Genomic DNA, 10928 nt, shown 5'->3' with positions numbered 1-10928 from the left:
GGCTCGGCGGAGCGCCGGGCCGCGCCGGGCAGGGCCCCCGCGGGCTGCCCGCGCCCGCCTCGCTCGGCGCCCGCCGCCGGGGCTGCCAGGCCCCGCGGCCCCGCACAGCGCCCCCGCCGGCCACCAGCGCCGCTCACCGCGCCGGGCCGCGGCCGCCGGCCGGTTCCCGGGCCCCCAGGGGCCGCGGCGGCGGCGGGGCGCTGCGCGGGGCTCCCCGCGCTCCCGCCATCAGCGCGGCGGGGCGCGGCCCTCCCCCGGCCCGCTCGGGGCTGCCGCTCGGAACAAAGGCGCCGGGGCGGGCTCGGCGGGCGCCGCCACCCTCCGCCGCGGGCCTGCGGCCGCCGGGCACGGGCCGGGCCCGTTAGTGCCGTGAGGGCGCGGGGGGGCAGGAGCGGGCGCTGCCCTGACGAGGCGGCGGCGGGTCCCTCGGGCGGGTGGCCGCAGCCCCGGCGGGCCGTCCCCCGCGCCCCCCCCTCCGCCGCCACAGGGCGCCGCGCGCTTCCCGCCTCCCGCCGGCAGCTCCGGGCCCGCGCGCCCCGCCCGGCCTCTGCCCCGGCGCCGGGCCCCGCGGCCGCGCAGGTGGGTCGGTGCGCGGCGCCGCTCCCAGGAGGGGCTCCCTCCGCCCGGGGACCGCCCTCCGGCCTCGGGGCGCCGCGGAGGAGGCGCTGGGCCCGCCCGGTGGCCCGCGGCGGGGGGAACCCTTCCCAGCCCGGAGGAGAGGCGAAGTCACTGTGGAACAGCCCGGTGCGGAAACTCCTCTGCGGCCGCTTTCCATCTCCTGAAGTGGCGGCATTTCAGAGGCGTTACAGATGGAACCCCCATCCTTGATCGAAACTGCTAACCAACTATATTAAAAATAACTCTCTTGGACGAGGATTTATCCTCCCTCGACTGGGATTCAGATGCCCAGCCCTAAAGGATGGGTTTGCTCGTGTACCTTATTTCACAGGACCTAGCAGTGCTGTTTCTTTACGTACCTTCTCGTCAGGTGGACAGCTGGTGCTTTTCCAGCATTTGGAACACTCTGAGGGAAAAAGCGACGCTCGTATAAAGGTTAAGGTATTGGTATGACTATGGTTTTCCTTTATCATTTTGCATGTCTGACTAAATAAAATGGAGAAAGTAATTCAATATTTTATGTCGATTTCTGCCCGTCCCTAGACATCGTTTTTATTTGTCCACAGTCTCATACTTTGCAGCAATCCCCAAATGCACGTACTTTGAAGGATTGCGTATTGCCAATATTCTTGTGGGATCGGCTGGCTAATTTTGTGTAATCTTGCTGAAGTATTGCCTGTTATTAGCAAGGTGGGTGTAAGCTAGTCTATATTTGGAAGAAGACGTGTCTTATCTGTGAAGAGATTTGCATTTTCTGTGATGGAGCTTGCTGTAGGCCTGGAGGATTCTCCCAGGACTGCGTGAGCTTTTGTGGAAGGCTGCCTTGTAATAGCATGTAGACTGTAATTATGGATGCGCAGATTGATGTCACTGAGTCTATAAAGGTTCCTAGGGGGAGATTGTCTGCATCAGAAATGCAAGCAGGGAATTCAGATTTAACCCAGTGCTCTAGTTGCAAAAAATTATGTCTGTTTTGCTGTTCATCCAAATTCAGCTTTAACTTGTACTCGGGTCTTTAGCGAGTGGTCCGCGAGAATCCTTTGGATTGACTTCACACTTATAAACCTCCACTGGAAACGGCTGACACAGTGTCTGAAGGGAAAACAATTCACTTGCTCGGGTGCTTACATCAGCATCTCAAATATTCCCCAAAAGTCTATGAAAGTTCTCCTTATCACACCCCATTCACCACCCGATAGCCTTGCTGCGCGTTGGTTGTCCTTAAAATTACTCCAGCATTTCTTCCTCTCAGAAGGTTAGGAAAGCTTAGGGGCACCTAGCAGCATCCTTCCAACACCTAAGTGGAGGTTACCAAGAAGAGTGGCAGGCTCTTAACTGAAGTGCGTAACAGGAAAATGAGACTCGGTGGCCGTAATTTGAAACAAGGTTCCAACTGGCTATGAGGAAGGGGGAAAAAATTGCTTTGCGGCTAAGCAAGCACTGGGACAAGAGACTAAAGAAATTGTAGAACCTCCATCCTGGGAGGTTTTGAAGACCCAACGGAGGAAAGCCCAGAATCGCCTGGCCCAAGTTCAGCATTCACCTTGCTTTGTGCAGGACCTTGGACTCAAAGTTAAGACCTCCCGAGGTTCTTTTGAGGTGTAATGATTCTATTGTTCTGAAAGAATTTTCTTCTTTTTAACAGTAACCAACCCCTCAGAAAGCTCTTGCTCCCTGCCAGAGTGCTCAGTTGTGAACAAATACTACTTAATACTTTATAACTCATCCTCACTGTTGAAAGGCTTTGGTGAGGTAACAGTAACTTCAATCTGACATATCACATCTAACATATCAGCCCTAAAACAGCTAGGAAGTATAGACCAGCTGTTTTTGGTAACTGCTAGGTTCCTTCTGAATTCAGGTTAAAAAGAAGGCTACTGCAAGGGCCTTTCTGTACCAACTACCAGCAGGCAGAGGAAGTTCTTTCACCAATCGTCGTCACAGTGTCTGAACATTCAACACTGCATTACATTATCAGGAGAGAAATATCGGCGAGACACGGATCCACAACAGAGCATTAACATTTAAAGGGTTTTTACGGCATCTTTCACTTGTATCTACTGCTGCGTATCTCAGGAGCAGAGGGGAGCACAGAAGCTCCTTTTGACAACATACAAACATATGCAGATGCACTAATGGAAAAAATATAAACACCTCGGAGAAATTTACTGAGTTTTAAAGAATTCAAAAAAGGAAAAAGCAGAAGACTTGTTCTGTTTGATTTTATGGAAGCCAAGATTTCAGACCAGAGGAATAAAATTAGGAAAGAAAAGAGAAGCATGACATCAGAAGGAAAAAAGCTAAAAGCTGACTGAACTCTGTAACTCTGCCACTTCCAGTACCAGGGGAAAATATAGAAGTTCCTCTCATGTAAGCCATGTATGTTCTAAAATAAAGCACACACAGCTTTAACCTGTCAAGTTACTGGGATTTATCGATTTATCACAGACCATTTCCTACACCGCAAGAGAGAAATGCACCCCTGTGCAGCGGACACGGACCTGGGAGTCCCACAGGCTCGTGTGGAGGGGGGCTACGTCCCCCCCGGGGCGTCTGTACAGGAACGGCAGCACCTCCACAGGTTTTCTGGCACGTGGACACAGAAGCCAAGCAGCCAGGAGTCTCTCTCCCACCTGGACAGAAAGCGTTGAGCTGGAGAAAAGGCACCTTTAGAGAAATGTGGCTTGTGATAGCCTCAGCTCCTAACAGTCTTCCAGCAACAGTAGGTTCGATTTCCCCACCTGCTATGAGGGAAAAAAATAAAATCAGTAATTAATTTTTCTTAAAGGCCCTTTTTCACATTATACAAAACAAAGTGCTCATTCTACAAACTTGTACATGTTTCACAATACCACTCTGATAAATAGGACTATTTATCAAGGCTGGAGGGAGTTTCTGTCAGGCCTGAGCCAACACTGGTGGTGTTGTTACGATGGAGTTACACCTCTTCCCCCACTCATTTGTTCTCCTCCTCCACATCTCCCTTTTTCAGGGTAGTAAAACCAAACACGTGCACATTTATAAGTTACACAGAGATGGGGGTTTATGCCTTATTAGTCTAGCTGGTTATGCAGCTGGTGCTGCTCTGGGAAAATGTGTTAGCCAGGTCCCTGCTAGGTCTATCACATGTAGAGCATCTCCGTGCCAGAGTCAGGGGTTGTAACTGAAGCTGTGAGCACAAGTCATTGGAGCTAGTGTAGTGCAAATTGCTTGCCTACTGGTGAATGCTGCATCTGTTAGGGTGATGTAAACCAGGTCTCCCAAGCCCACTTCTGCTTTTAATCAACAAAAATTAAGACTATCTCAATTTCTGCATTAACCACTCATCCACATAATATAAAGTACAACCCAAAATCTAATTAATTGTCTGTTCATTTTTCAACTTCAATCTGAAATGAATACAAAACTGTTTGCAGTGAAGAAGTGCAGAACAGGTTGCTTTACGAGTTAGTTTGTGAAAGAATGTAAGATTTTTTCTGTAGTCCACTGCCTTAGTTTTCTTCCATATGATGGATGATATATCTTGAAATCGAGTAAAAAGCCTGAGAATGATCCTGCCTTTGTGTAATCACATAGCAAATCATTGGCTGATGAAACACAGTTTTCTAAGCTTCGCAAGACAACTTAGCGACTGATCAAAATATGTCTCAGAAATATGTACAAAGGGCATTCTGGTGTCATATCTATACTGGAACAAATTTTTTTTAAGTTCAAAGCAAGCTCTTAGACAGCTTTGACTCTTAGCAAGACTAATTGATTTATTTTTTTGAGCACACACTTACCTTTTCAACTTACACTTAAAATATAGCCACGCTCAAGTATTTCAGGAAAAAAAACTTTAGTGCCCTGAGAAACTTGTCAACAACACACATGACTTCTAAAGTTAAAATGTACAATTTACCCACAGTTTTAAACTACAAAATTTTATAGCAGAAATGTAAGAATTAGTAAGTATTCTACCTCGATATTTAAAATACGAAGACAGACATTGATTATCTAGGAACTTAAATTTAATTATTGTGTTTGTTTATATACCAAAGTACAAATCCAGTGTATATATATATATATATGCATTAAAAAACCCTAATTTGATCTTCAAGTCACCAAGGAACATAAAATTTCCTTCCCCTTTACCTCTAGCATAAGTAAAATGGAACTTTCAGTTTACCATGTTAACATTATCAAGATAATAAATTTTAGAAAGGGAAAAATACGTGTTTTAGAAACTTGTGGGCTCCTCAGTGCAGAAAGGTCTACTACCTACTCCAAGAAGTGGTCGCCTGTTGAGCAATGAATAGTGAAATGGGGACACTCTGTGGGGAAATGAAAGAAATGCAATTTCTTGCGCTTTCTGGATTATCATCTTTAATCCTTTACATTTTCCTGTTTATCATGACCTGATGAAAAGAGAGGCAAGCATTTAATTCCTGCACTTAACTCAGTTTCCTCAAGAGCCCTTTCTAGTTTTCTTGACCGTAAGCTTTTAAATTTTATTTTCTCCCCGTTCTGTGGAGGGAGTGAGAGAGCAGCTTGGTGGGCAGCTGGCAGCCAGCCACCATAACGTTACAAACCCTCTTGCAGTAAAACCTCGTGTACTTGCAGTAATTGCCAAGCATTTCCACAAATAGCAAGTAACAAGGACATGTAGTTAGTAGACAAAGGGACTGCTACATGACAGTATGTGCTGGGGTTGGTTTTTTTTTTTTTTTTTTGTTTAGTTTTTTGTTGGCAACTATAGCTTGTCTTAATTTTTAAGGAAAATATTTACTGGAATGCTGTTACAAAACCTCTGTTTTGAACAAGTAACTGTGAGTAATAGGAGATCTGCTGGGAAGCAGGAGCCAACTAGTGTCTGAATTGCGGGGCTTACAGACTATGAAAGGAAAATGCAGCTAAAGCAGCAAAATAAAAATTAAAATGAAAGAAATCACAAACATCCCATCGTTAGAAAATGCAGTTAAAAGACGGCACTATGAAATCTCTCAATTCTGCTATCCTTTAAGAGCAGATAATGAATCAAACTCGGTTACCTCTCTTGTTTATTGTGCAACAGAAGTGAGGAAGAACACGAGAACAGATAACTAAACATGCCTAAGTACGCTGTGACCTAGTTACATAGATGCTGCATCACCCATTACATCCAAGAGCATCTTTCCTAATCCCCGAGCTAAAATTCACAGGATTTCAAGAAAAGAATGTGGAACTAATTATTTAAAATACACGCACTATCTGTCTGCAAACACCACACTGGATTAAATTGCTTGACATGGCTTAATGCCTGGTGGGTACAATTCAAAATCTGAAATTTAGGGGCTGACATTTTAGGGTGCTGTACATCTGTTCCGATGGGAATCCTGTCATTTAGTTATCTGCAACTGCAGGGCTGGGCTCTAAGCTTTGGCCCAGCTGAGCTACAGAAGAGAAACACCATCACAAACTCTTAAAACCTTGTTGAACACTAAACCACGTGGAACGCCCCTATTAAAAGGCTGTTGCCAGTCAACCCAACTACAAATGGCAACCTCGTCGCTTGGCCCGCGACTTCTAAATCACAGGCTGTGAGGCAAGCCGGCACACTCTGCTGGGTGCCAGGGTGCCTATCCTATCTCTAGCCAGTGCTCAGCGGTAGTCCAGGCTCAGGTAAACCTCTGAGCCTTTACAACGGCACAAGTGGCCTCCTGGCTTTTGGCTGTGATTCTAGGCTGTGCTACAGTGGCTTCTAAAACACAGACCCCTTTCTCTGATTTTATCTTACTGTAGGTAGATTACAAAGCTAGAGATGCAGCATATAAAAAATAAGAGGGTGGTTTCCTCTTTAATAGTCATTTTTCTGTAAAGTGTTGTAAAAGCCAGTATCAGAATTTTTCCCTATGATGAACTAGAGATTGTCTTGCTTTTGATTTTGCAGAAGAATTTTAATTGAAATACTTAGAACTCAAGCTTAGAGTTAACTTATCCTTTGAAGTTGGAAATCTCGATCTCAGGGGATTCATTCTGCCTTGACTGTGGGTTTTGTGTAAAGCAAAGCCAGATTGTTTTATTTGGTAGAGACTGAGCAAGCTGTTACTGACTTTTAAATATTCAGGATCTATTCCAAAGCATGACGGTTGCTAACATGAATGATGTCATTTTTAATGGAAATGAATTTTTTTTTTTAATTTAACATTCTGTGCTGTAAACGATCTTACTTTCAACTTCAGTTGTATGACCTAAAATAGGGAAGCCTATGAGCAAGTAGTTCAGTGGGATTGTTTCAAGCTAATATGACTGTAAACTGCAAAAAGTGAGGAGGCAGCATGTGTTAAGCTCTATCACTCATCCCCTGGTGACAGCTTTCAGCAAACCAGAGGGGTTAATTTCCTAGACCAGCACACCAAAATGCAAATTGTTAAAGGCTGTGGTGAGCTGTAGGGCAAGCAACGTTTTTCCTGCTTTCATGTGGTGCAACTGCCTGACAGCATAGCCAGAAATCTGCTGCTTTACTCATGAAAATCTTTTTTTTTTTCCCAGTGTATTGCCATGCAGATAAAAGGAAATTCAAAACCATCCTATTAACACAACCTCTGGGGAGTGCCCAGTCTACTTCCAGCTAAAGCAGAATCCAGCGGTTTGGGCACTGATTTAAAACTTCCCATGGAGCAGTACAATAGGAAACATATCTTCAGTCACCCACAGAAATTCATGTTCATCCTTCAGAACTGCAGATGGTTACAGCATGGAGCATCCCCCCGACCCACCTGGATTTTGGTCACCTCCCAGCGATGCTTGGGCCATCTCTCCAGAGAAACCCCGAGGAACTCAGACACTTCGCAGCCCTGCCCGAAACCATCTCAGCTGGTTCTTGCAGGCCAAGAGGAGCTTCATGCCTGACAGTAAGGGCAGGAGTCTCAGAGAGGCGCTGGCCAGACGTTTGCCAGCCCCCAGGTCTCTGCTGCCAGCCAAGGGAGATCCTAAGGGCTAGGGATAGTTGTGCATTGTCTGTCTTTCACTGAGGCACAGCTAGATTCTCAATTATTTGCATTTTCTCTGTGTCTTAATGGTGCATTCCTGTGTAAATAGGATTTAAATTATGGGATTTAAATAACACTCCACTTTCATGTAGAAACAACAGAGTATCTCTTTGTCAAATCTGAGCTTGTTTACCTGGGGCTCTAGCATGTGCAGAGAGGAGAGTTCAAATTCCATCCTCTTCACTGTGTGGGGAGGAAAAGAGCCATGTCTTAACACACTAATTATAGAAAGAGGACACAAACACAGACAGCAACAGCATTAGCACTTACAGCTTCTCTCTTACTGACAGGGGATATGCTCTACTCTCCAACACCAGTCCTGAGACCGTGACTGCAGATGAAGGAAAAAGAGGAGACACGCTGGGCTGCGCAGTGCCAACAGGTATTAGAAATAAGATCTGGCATAGGTTAATCCTACTGATAACAAGTGCTTATGCATCCCCAAACAGAAAACCCAGCTGGACTTACTTGTAAATATTCAGGGAAATAACTTAAGGAATGCAAGAAAGGAAGGCGGATGCCTTTTTTCATATATAACAAAATGCAAAGTCTGGCTTTCGGTGCAAAGGAGATTCCAAACCAGCAGTCACCAGAGCTCCATGCTTGGTGGAGAACTGGGCCGATTTTCGAGACACACGTTCCCGGTTTAAACCTTGGGGCAGGCAGTTCCTGTAACACGGGTGGCTCTGCACAGCAGCAGCAGCCAAATACAGGCACAAACTCTGCTTCTGAACAGAGATGGCAAATTTACAGGGAGAGGAATTAACCCCTAAAGAACTGCTGCCCACTTGCAGTGCAAGGCAGGTTTCACACCCCGTGATCCTGATGTGTTGCCACAACTGCAGGTAGAGACCCTTCCCTCCTCACTCCCCGCTGCCCCGCTGGCTGGGGCCAAGCAACCTGCAAAGCACGGCAGAAAGAAAACCTTCCTATTCCAAGGCATTGGTCCTTTTATCCACAGGTTAGCAACGACTGCAGACGAATGTCACCGATGAACTAAGGCAAGCAGCAGCAGTGCTGTCATTTCAGTTCCTGTGGCTGCTCAGTGTAAATGGCCCCCAGAGCTCCCCGCTGAAGCTCAGACACTCAGGCTGGGGGCAGACTGCAGGCAGGCAGCACAGCATCACCTCACACACCAGGGCTGCTTTAAAACTTTCCTTTGAAATAATAACTCCTTGAAAGATGGGGCTTTATTATTTATTTATTGCTATTGAGAATGAGGATTCTGGACTGTAAAATGTACCTGTACAGCAATAACACAACCAGGAACCGCCGTTTCTCCAGTTTCCTGGAGAAAGAACAGCATTTCTGGTGGACTGCACTGGCAGAGCTTTCATATCACTGGACAGTCCAAGACTGTCTGCTCCCTAGCTATTTGAAATTCCTTGTTGTCTTTTAAAATTTAATTTATTTACTATATTTAAGATTTATTCATTTTTTACACATACTCTGTTAAAATTTTTTTTTTTTCAGCATTGGTCTCATTTTCTTAATTACCTCTGATTAACAGTATTTCAGTGTTCCTATATTTGAACATAAGGAATAAAGAATTTTGGATTAGAGTTTGTTTTATAAATAGTCACCACAGCTGGTGCTCTAATACTCCCAGGGATAAATGTATCAGCTACCCAACTAGGCAGAACTGTTCTATAAGCAGACTCTGCAGGTAAGAACAGCTGTGATTCATAAAGAAGCATGATGAGGCTTTTTGGATTTCCTTTGTCTTCTGAGAAATCAAAAGGAAAGCAAGACATCGTGGTTCCACTGTAGAATCCAGGCAGCCTGACCCGCCAGAGCAGAAAAGCTCTGTCTGCCAGGGGCGCAGCCAGCACGCCGTCCCTCTCAGGGGCACCCCCAAGTGACAGGGCACATGCCTCAGAGAGGGTCAAAATAAGTATAAATCAATGTGTTCAGAAACTGTCGTTTCCTGGACACAGAAGAAAGTTAGCGAACATTTATTTCAAATCTTCAATTCCCAAAACTGTCATTTCAAAGCTTTGAAATACCCATGAAATATCTTTTCTTTCCCATTAAGTATATCCAGTGTCAGTCTGTTAGGGAACAATACAGATGAAAAGCCAAAGTCAAACCTACCTAAGTATTACAGGAGTTCAGATTCCACTGATTACTGTGATTTCATTTCCAGCAGTGTAAGATTTGCATGGGCACCACTACTCTGTGTCCAGCTCTGTGCCCAACCCTCTAAACCACCCGGCCAACTTTCCAGTTGCTTTCAAGTGGCAATCAGTAATCAACCTGCTAGCAACAGAAACCTTTTAATCCCTGCAGAACATAATTTCCTTACTGATCTAACTTGACTGACTTCTGTCTAGGACGTAGTCCTCTGTAAAAATAGCAGTTTGCCTTCTGACCAACGGCAACTGCGTTTTTAATTCTGTCATACGTTGAAATACCAGGTTCAACAGTTGGCAGGTGTAAAAATGCTGAGAAAAAACCTCAGTACTGCAGCTTTGGCAGCAGCTCGCCAGACTTCTGAAAACGACTGTGCTGAGAACTATGTCTTCCACACCCAATGAAAATAAACCAAAACTGAGATCTTGCTTGGGTGTTTGACAGTACTGGGACACAGATGGAGTTTTTAGGTGGGAAATAATTCCAGGTACATAAATGATAAAGTTCTATGTGCAGTCTACCCTCTACCTCTTTTTGTGACTTCAGGTTCCAACATCTCCCCAGCCACTCAGCCTGCCACAAGGCTCTGTATTTGTATTGTCCTTGGTTTGAGCCACTCATCACAGACACCGATAATAAAATATTTATCAAGTCGCACTTTTACTAAGGAAAACTTTTATTTTAACTGTGCAATCAATCAGTATTTAGACAGCAGTTTCATAAACATTTGGCATTTAAACTTCTATTACTTTTTGGCATGACCTTGGGGTAGTATATAAACAACCCTGGAGGGGAAAAATGAACCAACACACTAGGTAACGTTGACTAGAATGCTAGGGAAAAAAACCAAAACAAAACAAATCCACATTATTAAACAAAATAGTTTTTAAAAGACATTAAAAAGTTACATTCATATCAGGGCAAACATTAGCTTCCCTCATGCAATGGAATTCATAGAGCTGATCCCCTGAGACAAATATAAAATTAATACAATTCAGCTCCATCCTCCATTAACCAGTCAGCCACTGCTGCCCTTGGAAGAAAATGGCACAGGGAGTGAAAGGATCCAGAACACCACAATATGAGACACACACCTGGCTCCTACACTGGCAATTCATTCACAACTTGGAAAAAAAACCCAAAAGCCAAACAATCAAAAAGCAATGT

The 10928-nt window shown here is 45.1% G+C and overlaps 1 long non-coding RNA gene across 3 annotated transcripts in view; it reads left to right on the top strand.

Annotated features, from left to right (window-relative positions):
* Positions 1-570: 570 nt before the first annotated feature.
* The window catches only part of LOC141965519 (uncharacterized), a 34020-nt gene continuing 23662 nt past the window's right edge, over positions 571-10928 (top strand). For 2 of the 3 annotated variants that reach the window (XR_012634469.1, XR_012634468.1), the window contains exons 1-3: positions 571-1059; positions 7129-7490; positions 7919-8010. This is a non-coding gene — a long non-coding RNA (uncharacterized LOC141965519). Of the gene's footprint in view, positions 1066-7128; positions 7491-7918; positions 8011-10928 lie in introns of all 3 variants that reach the window. The other variant, XR_012634470.1, reaches the window with a different exon arrangement.

This window comes from Athene noctua, chromosome 13 (assembly GCF_965140245.1).
Source record: "Athene noctua chromosome 13, bAthNoc1.hap1.1, whole genome shotgun sequence".
NCBI classification, from domain to species: domain Eukaryota; kingdom Metazoa; phylum Chordata; class Aves; order Strigiformes; family Strigidae; genus Athene; species Athene noctua.
This window is presented reverse-complemented; position numbering and strand designations above follow the sequence as displayed.